We start from the raw sequence: 13,205 nt of genomic DNA on the forward strand, positions 1-13,205 counted from the left end.
TCGTTCCCATCAGCCACACTTTCTCAAGCCGTCAGCTGGTATATACTTGCATCTTTGTGAATATTGCAAACTGATTTGGTGAAGGATATATATATATATATATATATATATATATATATATATATATATATATATATATATATATATATATATATATATATATATATATATATATATATATATATATATATATATATATATATATGTATATATATATATATATATATATATATATATATATATATATATATATATATATATATATATATATATATATATGTCGTGCCGAATATGTAAAACTGGTCAATTAGCAAAAACTCATTTAAAATTATTAAGTCCTTTCTAAAATTTTCTCTTACACGTTTAAAGATATATTTTTTCATTAATGTTAATGTAAAAATTTATAATTTTGCACCAAAAGAATCTTAGAAAACTTACCTAACCTTATTATAACAAGAATAATTTATTTTAGCCTAACCCAACTAAATATATTTTAAATACGTTTACAGTAATTTAATACAGTAATTTAATACTATTCTCCCGGGCCGGGAGAATACCGGCTAATCTTTAATAATAAGTTCTGCCTATTCGGAACGATATATATATATATATATATATATATATATATATATATATATATATATATATATATATATATATATATATATATATATATATATATATATATATATATATATATATATATATATATATATATATATATATATATATATATATAGGTAGTAGGTTGGTAGACAGCAACCACCCAGGGAAGTACTACCGTCCTGCCAGATGACTGTGAAACAAAAACCTGTAACTGTTTTGCATGATGGTAGGATTGCTGGTTTCTTTTTCTGTCTCATAAACACGCTAGATAACAGGGATATCTTGCTACTCCTACTTACACTTTGGTCACACTTCATAGACATGCACATGCATATATATATATACATACATCTAGGTTTTTCTCCTTTTTCTAAATAGCTCTTGTTCTTTTTTATTTCTTCTATTGTCCATGGGGAAGTGGAAAAGAATCTTTCCTCCGTAAGCCATGCGTGTCGTATGAGGCGACTAAAATGCCGGGAGCAATGGGCTAGTAACCCCTTCTCCTGTATACATTTACTAAAAAAGAGAAGAAGAAAAACTTTATAAAACTGGGATGCTTAAATGTGCGTGGATGTAGTGCGGATGACAAGAAACAGATGATTGCTGATGTTATGAATGAAAAGAAGTTGGATGTCCTGGCTCTAAGCGAAACAAAGCTGAAGGGGGTAGGAGAGTTTCAGTGGGGGGAAATAAATGGGATTAAATCTGGAGTATCTGAGAGAGTTAGAGCAAAGGAAGGGGTAGCAGTAATGTTAAATGATCAGTTATGGAAGGAGAAAAGAGAATATGAATGTGTAAATTCAAGAATTATGTGGATTAAAGTAAAGGTTGGATGCGAGAAGTGGGTCATAATAAGCGTGTATGCACCTGGAGAAGAGAGGAATGCAGAGGAGAGAGAGAGATTTTGGGAGATGTTAAGTGAATGTATAGGAGCCTTTGAACCAAGTGAGAGAGTAATTGTGGTAGGGGACCTGAATGCTAAAGTAGGAGAAACTTTTAGAGAGGGTGTGGTAGGTAAGTTTGGGGTGCCAGGTGTAAATGATAATGGGAGCCCTTTGATTGAACTTTGTATAGAAAGGGGTTTAGTTATAGGTAATACATATTTTAAGAAAAAGAGGATAAATAAGTATACACGATATGATGTAGGGCGAAATGACAGTAGTTTGTTGGATTATGTATTGGTAGATAAAAGACTGTTGAGTAGACTTCAGGATGTACATGTTTATAGAGGGGCCACAGATATATCAGATCACTTTCTAGTTGTAGCTACACTGAGAGTAAAAGGTAGATGGGATACAAGGAGAATAGAAGCATCAGGCAAGAGAGAGGTGAAGGTTTATAAACTAAAAGAGGAGGCAGTTAGGGTAAGATATAAACAGCTATTGGAGGATAGATGGGCTAATGAGAGCATAGGCAATGGGGTCGAAGAGGTATGGGGGAGGTTTAAAAATGTAGTGTTAGAGTGTTCAGCAGAAGTTTGTGGTTACAGGAAAGTGGGTGCAGGAGGGAAGAGGAGCGATTGGTGGAATGATGATGTAAAGAGAGTAGTAAGGGAGAAAAAGTTAGCATATGAGAAGTTTCTACAAAGTAGAAGTGATGCAAGAAGGGAAGAGTATATGGAGAAAAAGAGAGAGGTTAAGAGAGTGGTGAAGCAATGTAAAAAGAGAGCAGATGAGAGAGTGGGTGAGATGTTATCAACAAATTTTGTTGAAAATAAGAAAAAGTTTTGGAGTGAGATTAACAAGTTAAGAAAGCCTAGAGAACAAATGGATTTGTCAGTTAAAAATAGGAGAGGAGAGTTATTAAATGGAGAGTTAGAGGTATTGGGAAGATGGAGGGAATATTTTGAGGAATTGTTAAATGTTGATGAAGATAGGGAAGCTGTGATTTCGTGTATAGGGCAAGGAGGAATAACATCTTGTAGGAGTGAGGAAGAGCCAGTTGTGAGTGTGGGGGAAGTTCGTGAGGCAGTAGGTAAAATGAAAGGGGGTAAGGCAGCCGGGATTGATGGGATAAAGATAGAAATGTTAAAAGCAGGTGGGGATATAGTTTTGGAGTGGTTGGTGCAATTATTTAATAAATGTATGGAAGAGGGTAAGGTACCTAGTGATTGGCAGAGAGCATGCATAGTTCCTTTGTATAAAGGCAAAGGGGATAAAAGAGAGTGCAAAAATTATAGGGGGATAAGTCTGTTGAGTGTACCTGGTAAAGTGTATGGTAGAGTTATAATTGAAAGAATTAAGAGTAAGACGGAGAATAGGATAGCAGATGAACAAGGAGGCTTTAGGAAAGGTAGGGGGTGTGTGGACCAGGTGTTTACAGTGAAACATATAAGTGAACAGTATTTAGATAAGGCTAAAGAGGTCTTTGTGGCATTTGTGGATTTGGAAAAGGCGTATGACAGGGTGGATAGGGGGGCAATGTGGCAGATGTTGCAAGTGTATGGTGTAGGAGGTAGGTTACTGAAAGCAGTGAAGAGTTTTTACGAGGATAGTGAGGCTCAAGTTAGAGTATGTAGGAAAGAGGGAAATTTTTTCCCAGTAAAAGTAGGCCTTAGACAAGGATGTGTGATGTCACCGTGGTTGTTTAATATATTTATAGATGGGGTTGTAAGAGAAGTAAATGCGAGGGTCTTGGCAAGAGGCGTGGAGTTAAAAGATAAAGAATCACACACAAAGTGGGAGTTGTCACAGCTGCTCTTTGCTGATGACACTGTGCTTTTGGGAGATTCTGAAGAGAAGCTGCAGAGATTGGTGGATGAATTTGGTAGGGTGTGCAAAAGAAGAAAATTAAAGGTGAATACAGGAAAGAGTAAGGTTATGAGGATAACAAAAAGATTAGGTGATGAAAGATTGAATATCAGATTGGAGGGAGAGAGTATGGAGGAGGTGAACGTATTCAGATATTTGGGAGTGGACGTGTCAGCGGATGGGTCTATGAAAGATGAGGTGAATCATAGAATTGATGAGGGAAAAAGAGTGAGTGGTGCACTTAGGAGTCTGTGGAGACAAAGAACTTTGTCCTTAGAGGCAAAGAGGGGAATGTATGAGAGTATAGTTTTACCAACGCTCTTATATGGGTGTGAAGCGTGGGTGATGAATGTTGCAGCGAGGAGAAGGCTGGAGGCAGTGGAGATGTCATGTCTGAGGGCAATGTGTGGTGTGAATGTAATGCAGAGAATTCGTAGTTTGGAAGTTAGGAGGAGGTGCGGGATTACCAAAACTGTTATCCAGAGGACTGAGGAAGGGTTGCTGAGGTGGTTCGGACATGTAGAGAGAATGGAGCGAAACAGAATGACTTCAAGAGTGTATCAGTCTGTAGTGGAAGGAAGGCGGGGTAGGGGTCGGCCTAGGAAGGGTTGGAGGGAGGGGGTAAAGGAGGTTTTGTGTGCGAGGGGCTTGGACTTCCAGCAGGCATGCGTGAGCGTGTTTGATAGGAGTGAATGGAGACAAATGGTTTTTAATACTTGATGTGCTGTTGGAGTGTGAGCAAAGTAACATTTATGAAGGGATTCAGGGAAACCGGCAGGCCGGACTTGAGTCCTGGAGATGGGAAGTACAGTGCCTACACTCTGAAGGAGGGGTGTTAATGTTGCAGTTTAAAAACTGTAGTGTAAAGCACCCTTCTGGGAAGACAGTGATGGAGTGAATGATGGTGAAAGTTTTTCTTTTTCGGGCCACCCTGCCTTGATGGGAATCGGCCAGTGTGATAATAAAAAAAATAAAAATAAATATATATATATATATATATATATATATATATATATATATATATATATATATATATATATATATATATATATATATATATATATATATATATATATATATATATATATATATATATATATATATGTCGTGCCGAACATGTAAAACTGGTCAATTAACAAGAACTCATTTAAAATTAACTCCTTTCTGAAATTTTCTCTTATACGTTCAAAGATACATTTTTTTTCATTAATGTTCATGTAAAAATTTTTAAATTTGCACCAAAAGAATCTTAGAAAACTTACCTTACCTTATTATAACAAGAGCAATTTATTTTAGCCTAACCCAACTAAATATATTTTAAATGCGTTTAAAATAATTTAGTACTAAACAAACACAATCAAACATATTTTTTTCGTTAGGTTCAGAATGATTTTGGCGAAATTATTGCATACACAAATTTTCACTTGTCCTATATGGCAAGATGAACGTTGCTATTTAAGCCAAGATAGCAAGTTCTGCCTATTCGGCACGATATATATATATATATATATATATATATATATATATATATATATATATATATATATATATATATATATATATATATATATATATATATATATATATGTATATATATATATATATATATATATAAATATATATATTTATATATATAAATATATGTATATATAAATATTTATATATATATATAAATATTTATATATATATATAAATATATGTATATATAAATATATATATATATATAAATATATGTATATATAAATATATATATATATATAAATATATGTATATATATATATATATATATATATATATATGTCGTGCCGAATATGTAAAACTGGTCAATTAGCAAGAACTCCTTTAAAATTATGTCCTTTCTAAAATTTTCTCTTATACGTTTAAAGATATATTTTTTTCATGAATGTTAATGTATAAATTTTTAATTTTGCTCCAAAAGAATCTTAGAAAACTTACCTAACCTTATTATAACAAGAGTAATTTATTTTAGCCTAACCCAACTAAATATATTTTAGATTTGTTTACAGTAATTTAATACTAAACAAACACAGTGAAATATATTTTTTTTCGTTAGGCTCAGAATGATTTTGGCGAAATTATTGCATACACAAATTTTCGCTTGTCCTATATAGCAAGATGAGCGTTGCTATTTAAGCCAAGATGGCAAGTTCTGCCTATTCGGCACGACATATATATATATATATATATATATATATATATATATATATATATATATATATATATATATATATATATATATTATAGATAGATAGATAGATAGATAGATAACGCAATTATGAAGGTAATCAAGGAAACCGTTTAGCCGGACTTGAGTCCTGAAGGTGGGAAGTACAATGTCTGCGCTCTGAACATGGGGTGGGAATATGTTGCAGTTTTTGAACTGTAGTGTTGGCACGCCTCTGGCAAGACAGTGAAGGAGTGAATGATGACAAAAGTGTTTTTTTTCTTTTTCTGGTTACCTTCCGTTGGTGGGAAAGGCCGATATATATTGCAGACCTGAAAGAGATGTCGCAGTGTAATGTCTGAGGACCTTACTTTCAAGGATCACAACAGTTTCTTGATCACAACTGCGAAGAAAATGATAGGATGGATAATGAGAACATTCAGAACAAGAGATGACAAGCCAATGATGGCCCTTTTCAAAACAATTGTTCTCTCTAGGCTAGAATATTGCTGTACATTAACATCTCCGTTCAAAGCAGGTGAAACTGCAGATCTACAGAATGTACAGAGAACCTATACTGCACATATAAGTTCCGGCAATCACTTTAACTACTGGGAACGCTTGGAAGCACTTGACTTGTACTCGCTGGAACGCAGACGAGAGAAATATATCATAATCTACACTTAGAAAATCCTAGAAGGAATGGTCCCTAATCTGCACACAGAAATCACTCCCTACGAAAGTAAAAGACTGGACAGGTGGTGCAAAATGCCCCCAATGAAAAGTAGGGGGCCAATGGTACACTAAGAGAAAACACCATAAGTGTCCGGGGCCCATGACTGTTCAACAGCCTCCCACCATGCATAAGGGGAATTACCAGTAGGCCCCTGGCTGCCTTCAAGAGGGAGCTGGACAGATACTTAAAGTCGGTGCCGGATCAGCCGGGCTGTGGTCCGTATGTTAGACTACATGCGGCCAGCAGTAACAGCCTTGTTGATCAGGTCCTGATCCACCGGGAGGCCTGGTCGTGGACCGGGCTGCGGGGGCGTTGATCCCGGGAATACCCTCCAGGTGTACATGAAAGTCAGGGAGTCAAATCTGGGGTATATATTGGCATGACTTTAACCTAGTCTCTTGTGGTAACACAAAATTCCCACATGGTCAAGCCTAACAGGATCATAATGCGTTACCTTCATATAATGACAGAGAAAATGCACTACAGGTACTCAGTTCTACCCTATAGTTACTCTGGTAACTTCAGAGTAACGTGCACAGAACATGTACTCTCGCCCTTCCATCAACAGCAATACTGATTTCTCCTTGACGTACATACTATGTTACTAATATATTTGACAGACGTAATGAGTTACTTATTAATACAACTTGACGGATACAATGAGTTAATTTTTATAATAGTTCTACGGTTACAATGAGTTAATTTTTATAATAGTTCTACGGTTACAATGAGTTAATTGCAGGGTGTTTAAAAAAAAGTAAATCCAGTTTTTATGTATACTGCGATATAAACTGGGTCCATCATTTTAAAACACTCTGTATTAATTTGACTTGGACACAATAAGTAAATTATTAACGTGACTAGATGGACACAATAAACTAATTATTAATATAATTTGGCATGCTTATTGAGTTAATTATTAGTGCAACTTGAGGGGTTCAATTATATAATAATTAATAAAACTTGGACAAACAGATTATGTTATTAATAAACTTGACGGGATCCATTAACTAATATTAACATCATAAGCTAATCCTTCACGAGTCCCTCCTATTAATCCTGACTCTAATCTAACCAACTTTGAATTCAACTCTTGTAAATGATTTCCTAGAGGGATGATATACTGAACACACAAGACCTCGTGTATGTTGCTGCCACGAACATCAGAAGCCCAAAGTCTTGTCGAGCTGCCTCCATTGATAATTCAGAGTGCTTACCAATACCAGGCCATTGTTAAGCTTTAAGCATCACCTTCACTTCTCTTGTAGTGAAATAGGATTTAAGCATTTTCTGTCAGGTTAAGCGGTATACATCAGCTTTAAATCAAATTATATCAGTGTCATTTATTTAGAATTTATTAGTTCACTTTCATTCGTGTTAATGGCGGTGAGAAAGACGAGAATGAGCGGGTATCTTAAGATAATTAGTTGCGTCAAGGCTAGTGAGACTGATTAGAAGCGTGTGTTAATAAATATGTCCTAGTGTTTGCTTATGTGTCATTATTGGCCTCTTGTTTAGAAGTCAAGCCAGAGTTTACGAGGCTAACTTGAAGTCGAGTCAGGGCTTATCAGGCTGATGAGAAGTCAAGTTTCTCTAAACAAGGCTGACTAAAAGTCAAGTCAGGTCATACAAGGCAGATAAGAAGTCAATTCCTTCTTTATGAGGCTGACTACAAGTCAAGTCAAGGTTATAAATAAAGCAGACTGGAAGTCTGACTAGATTACGAGGCTGACTAGAAGTCAAGTCAGGGTATATAAGGCAGACTTCAGATCTCGTACTCTGCTCCTACGATAATTACGATCAGATGCGGCTAAGCAATTACGACAAAATTGCTACAATTAATACAATTTTTCTTTGTATTTCTTTTCCTTCGTCACTGAATTCCGCTAACTGCACTTCTCCTGGGCACCACTGTACCTCCCACAAGGCACCACTGTACCTCGCACAAGGCACCTCTGTACCTCCCACAAGGCACCACTGTACCTCCCATAAGGCACCACTGTACCTCCCACAAGGCACCACTGTACCTCCCATAAGGTACCACTGTACCTCCCATAAGGCACCACTGTACCTCCCACAAGGCACCACTGTACCTCCCATAAGGCACCACTGTACCTCCCATAAGGCACCACTGTACCTCCCACAAGGCACCACTGTACCTCCCATAAGGCACCACTGTACCTCCCACAAGGCACCACTGTACCTCCCATAAGGTACCACTGTACCTCCCATAAGGCACCACTGTACCTCCCACAAGGCACCACTGTACCTCCCATAAGGCACCACTGTACCTTCCATAAGGTACCACTGTACCTCCCACAAGGCACCACTGTACCTCCCATAAGGTACCACTGTACCTCCCACAAGGCACCACTGTACCTCCCACAAGGCACCACTGTACCTCCCACAAGGCACCACTGTACCTCCCACAAGGCACCACTGTACCTCCCACAAGGCACCACTGTACCTCCCATAAGGTACCACTGTGCCTCCCACAAGGAACCACTGTACCTCCCACAAGGCACCACTGTACCTCCCACAAGGCACCACTGTACCTCCCACAAGGCACCACTGTACCTCCCACAAGGCACCACTGTACCTCCCATAAGGTACCACTGTACCTCCCACAAGGCACCACTGTACCTCCCATAAGGTACCACTGTACCTCCCACAAGGCACCACTGTACCTCCTACAAGGTACCACTGTACCTCCTACAAGGTACCACTGTACCTCCCACAAGGCACCACTGTACCTCCCACAAGGCACCACTGTACCTCCCACAAGGCACCACTGTACCTCCCACATGGCACCACTGTACCTCCCATAAGGTACCACTGTACCTCCCACAAGGTACCACTGTACCTCCTACAAGGTACCACTGTACCTCCCACAAGGCACCACTGTACCTCCCACAAGGCACCACTGTACCTCCTACAAGGTACCACTGTACTTCCTACAAGGTACCACTGTACCTCCCACAAGGCACCACTGTACCTCCCACAAGGCACCACTGTACCTCCCACAAGGCACCACTGTACCTCCCACAAGGCACCACTGTACCTCCCATAAGGTACCACTGTACCTCCCACAAGGCACCACTGTACCTCCTACAAGGTACCACTGTACCTCCCACAAGGCACCACTGTACTTCCCACAAGGCACCACTGTACCTCCCATAAGGTACCACTGTACCTCCCACAAGGCACCACTGTACCTCCTACAAGGTACCACTGTACCTCCCACAAGGCACCACTGTACCTCCCACAAGGTACCACTGTACCTCCCACAAGGCACCACTGTACCTCCCACAAGGCACCACTGTACCTCCCATAAGGTACCACTGTACCTCCCATAAGGTACCACTGTACTTCCCCACAAGGCACCACTGTACCTCCCACAAGGCACCACTGTACCTCCCACAAGGCACCACTGTACCTTCCACAAGGTACAGCTGTACCTCCCACAAGGCACCACTGCACCTCCACAAGGTACCGCTGTACCTCCCACAAGGTACTACTGTACCTCTCACAAGGCACCACTGTACCTCCCACAAGGTACCACTGTACCTCCCACAAGGCACCACTATACCTTCCACAAGGTACCGCTGTACCTCCCACAAGGCACCACTGTACCTCCCACGAGGCACAACTGTACCTCCAACAAGGCACCACTGTACCTCCCAAAAGGCACCACTGTACCTCCCACAAGGCACCACTGTACCTCCCACAAGGTACCACTGTACCTCCCACAAGGCACCACTGTACCTCCAACAAGGCATCACTGTACCTCCTACAAGGCACCACTGTACCTCCCACAAGGCACCACTGTACCTCTCACAAGGCACCACTGTACCTTGCACAAGGCATCACTGTACCTCCCACAAGACACCACTGTATCTCCCACAAGGCACCACTGTACCTCCCACAAGGCACCACTGTACCTCTCACAAGGTACCACTGTACCTCCCACAAGGCACCACTGTACCTCCCACAAGGCACCACTGTACCTCCCACAAGGCACCACTGTACCTCCCACAAGGCACCACTGTACCTCCCACAAGGCACCACTGTACCTCCCACAAGGCACCACTGTACCTCCCACAAGGTACCACTGTACCTTCCACAAGGCATCACTGTACCTCCCACAAGGCACCACTGTACCTCGCACAAGGCACCACTGTACCTCCCACAAGGCACCACTGTACCTCGCACAAGGCACCACTGTACCTCGCACAAGGCACCACTGTACCTCCCACAAGGCACCACTGTACCTCCCACAATGCACCACTGTACCTCCCACAAAGCATCACCATACTTTCCACAAGGCACCACTGTACCTCGCACAAGGCACCTCTGTACCTCCCACAAGGCACCACTGTACCTCGCACAAGGCACCACTGTACCTCGCACAAGGCACCACTGTACCTCCCACAAGGCAACGCTGCCGCTCCTTCCGGGGGCATTACTGTACTTCCCACAAGGCACCACTGTACCTTCCACAAGGCACCACTGTACCTCGCACAAGGCGCCACTGTGCCTAACACAAGGCACCACTGTACCTAACACAAGGCACCACTGTACCTCCCACATAAGAACTTAAGAAAGAAAAAACACTGCAACAGGCCTACTGACCCATGCGGAGCAGGTCCATTCCCGCCCCCCCCCGGATTAGACCAATAACCCCCCCGGATTAGCTAAATGACCCACCCAGTCTGGTCACCTCCACTCAAGGATGCCACAAGCTTGTCAGGTCCAACTCACACCTACTCATGTATTTATCTAACCTATTTTTAAAACTACACAACGTTTTAGCCTGAATAACTGTACTCGGGAGTTTGTTCCACTCATCCACAACTCTATTACCAAACCAGTGCTTTCCTATATCCTTCCTGAATCTAAATTTTTCCAACTTGAAACCATTGCTGCGAGTCCTGTCTTGGCTGGAAATTTTCAGCACGCTATTTACATCCCCTTTATTTATTCCTGTTTTCCATTTATACACCTCGATCATATTCCCCCTAATTCTATGCCTTTCGAGAGAGTGCAGATTCAGGGCCCTAAGTCTATCCTCATAGCTAATATGTTGTGCCCTGGTTCATACCTACATCAACAATGACATGTTGTGCCCTGGTTCATACCTACATCAACAATGACATGTTGTGCCCTGGTTCATACCTACATCAACAATGACATGTTGTGCCCTGGTTCATACCTACATCAGTAGTGACATGTTGTGCCCTGGTTCATACCTACATCAACAGTGACAGATTGTTCCCTGGTTCATACCTACATCAACAGTGACAGATTGTTCCCTGGTTCATACCTACATCAACAGTGACAGATTGTTCCCTGGTTCATACCTACATCAACAGTGACAGATTGTTCCCTGGTTCATACCTACATCAACAGTGACAGATTGTTCCCTGGTTCATACCTACATCAACAGTGACAGATTGTTCCCTGGTTCATACCTACATCAACAGTTACACATTGTTCCCTGGTTCATACCTACATCAACAGTTACACATTGTTCCCTGGTTCATACCTACATCAACAGTGACAGATTGTTCCCTGGTTCATACCTACATCAACAGTGACAGATTGTTCCCTGGTTCATACCTACATTAACAGTGACAGTTTGTGCGCTGGTTCATACTTATATCAACAGTGACAGCTTGTACCCTGGTTCATACCTACATCAACAGTGACAGATTGTTGCCTGGTTCATGCCCACATCAACAGTGACAGATTATTCCCTGACTCATACCTACATCAACAGTGACAGGTTGTGCCCTGGCTCATACTTACATCAACAGTGATGCCGGGTAGTGGGAAGTGCTGCTTGGTAGGCCAATCGGCCGGCACGAAGCGGTAGAACTCCCGGCCAGCCTTGTACCATTTGACGGAGTAGAGGTGGTCATCAGCCAGGTCGAACTGGCAGGTGAGGAGAGCCTCGCCGCCCCTTGCAGCCCACGCCGGCACGTTGAACCTCACCCACTTGAAGGCTGCACCTGCAGGAACACCAACATTTGACGTTAATCACAAGATCACTCAGGGAACACACGCTTAACGTGTGACTTGCAGCCCACGCCGGCACGTTGAACCTCACCCACTTGAAGGCTGCACCTGCAGGAACACAAACATTTAACGTTAATCACAAGATCACTCAGGGAACACACGCTTAACGTTAACCATTGAAGTTTCTTCTGGGGAAAAAAGTAGCACGTTAATTAATTCAACTTATGAGAGGAAACACCTATCGTTAATTTGAGGACCTGGGAAAGAGAACACCTGACACTAGTCAGGTCACGTGCTAAACAAAAGCTCCTGATGGTAAGTAGGTCAACTGAAGAGAAAAACACCTGTCTTTAATGTTGCCACATACAAAAATCACAGCTGCCTTTAACACTGTAGCAAAAAAAAAAAAAAGAAAGAAAGGAAACTGCCAATCTGAAAGCTGTGAGCACACAACACTCTGGAGATCCTCCAGGGGTCGGAAACCTTGTGGAGAGAGAGAGAGAGAGAGAGAGAGAGAGAGAGAGAGGGCCAGACAGCTATGCAGTCTCTCGAAGGAGGGCCGGCCCATGTTGTTAATTGTAATATAAAAGTTTTTTCTCGAACTCAGGATTGATAATTTATCACAAACAATTAAATAAACATTAATATCGAATGCAGATACCTACTGAACAATTGTTTTATCACCAGACAACAAACTCAAATGAAAAAATCTAAGGAGGGAGGATACGAAGTAACTTTTCCAGGGACTGCTTAACCTTGAAGTGAACTTCTGCATCTGTATTCGATACTAATTAGATAATTAGTGTCCAGGTGTTAAGTTGGCGGGCCGGACGAAAGCCTCACGCGGGCCGGATGTGGCCCGGGGGCCGGGGGTTGCCGACCCCTGCAAACAGTTCCTATATTGGAAATG

At 41.2% G+C, this 13,205-nt stretch overlaps 1 non-coding gene across 1 annotated transcript in view; it reads right to left on the minus strand.

Moving 5' to 3' along the window:
• The window catches only part of LOC128684166 (uncharacterized), a 118,592-nt gene that overhangs the window by 86,563 nt on the left and 18,824 nt on the right, over positions 1–13,205 (minus strand). The window contains exon 2 of the transcript XR_011392575.1: positions 12,086–12,327. This is a non-coding gene — a transcript (uncharacterized protein). The remainder of the gene's footprint in view (positions 1–12,085; positions 12,328–13,205) is intronic.

The sequence above is a fragment of the Cherax quadricarinatus genome, chromosome 2 (genome assembly GCF_038502225.1).
Source record: "Cherax quadricarinatus isolate ZL_2023a chromosome 2, ASM3850222v1, whole genome shotgun sequence".
Classification (NCBI taxonomy): domain Eukaryota; kingdom Metazoa; phylum Arthropoda; class Malacostraca; order Decapoda; family Parastacidae; genus Cherax; species Cherax quadricarinatus.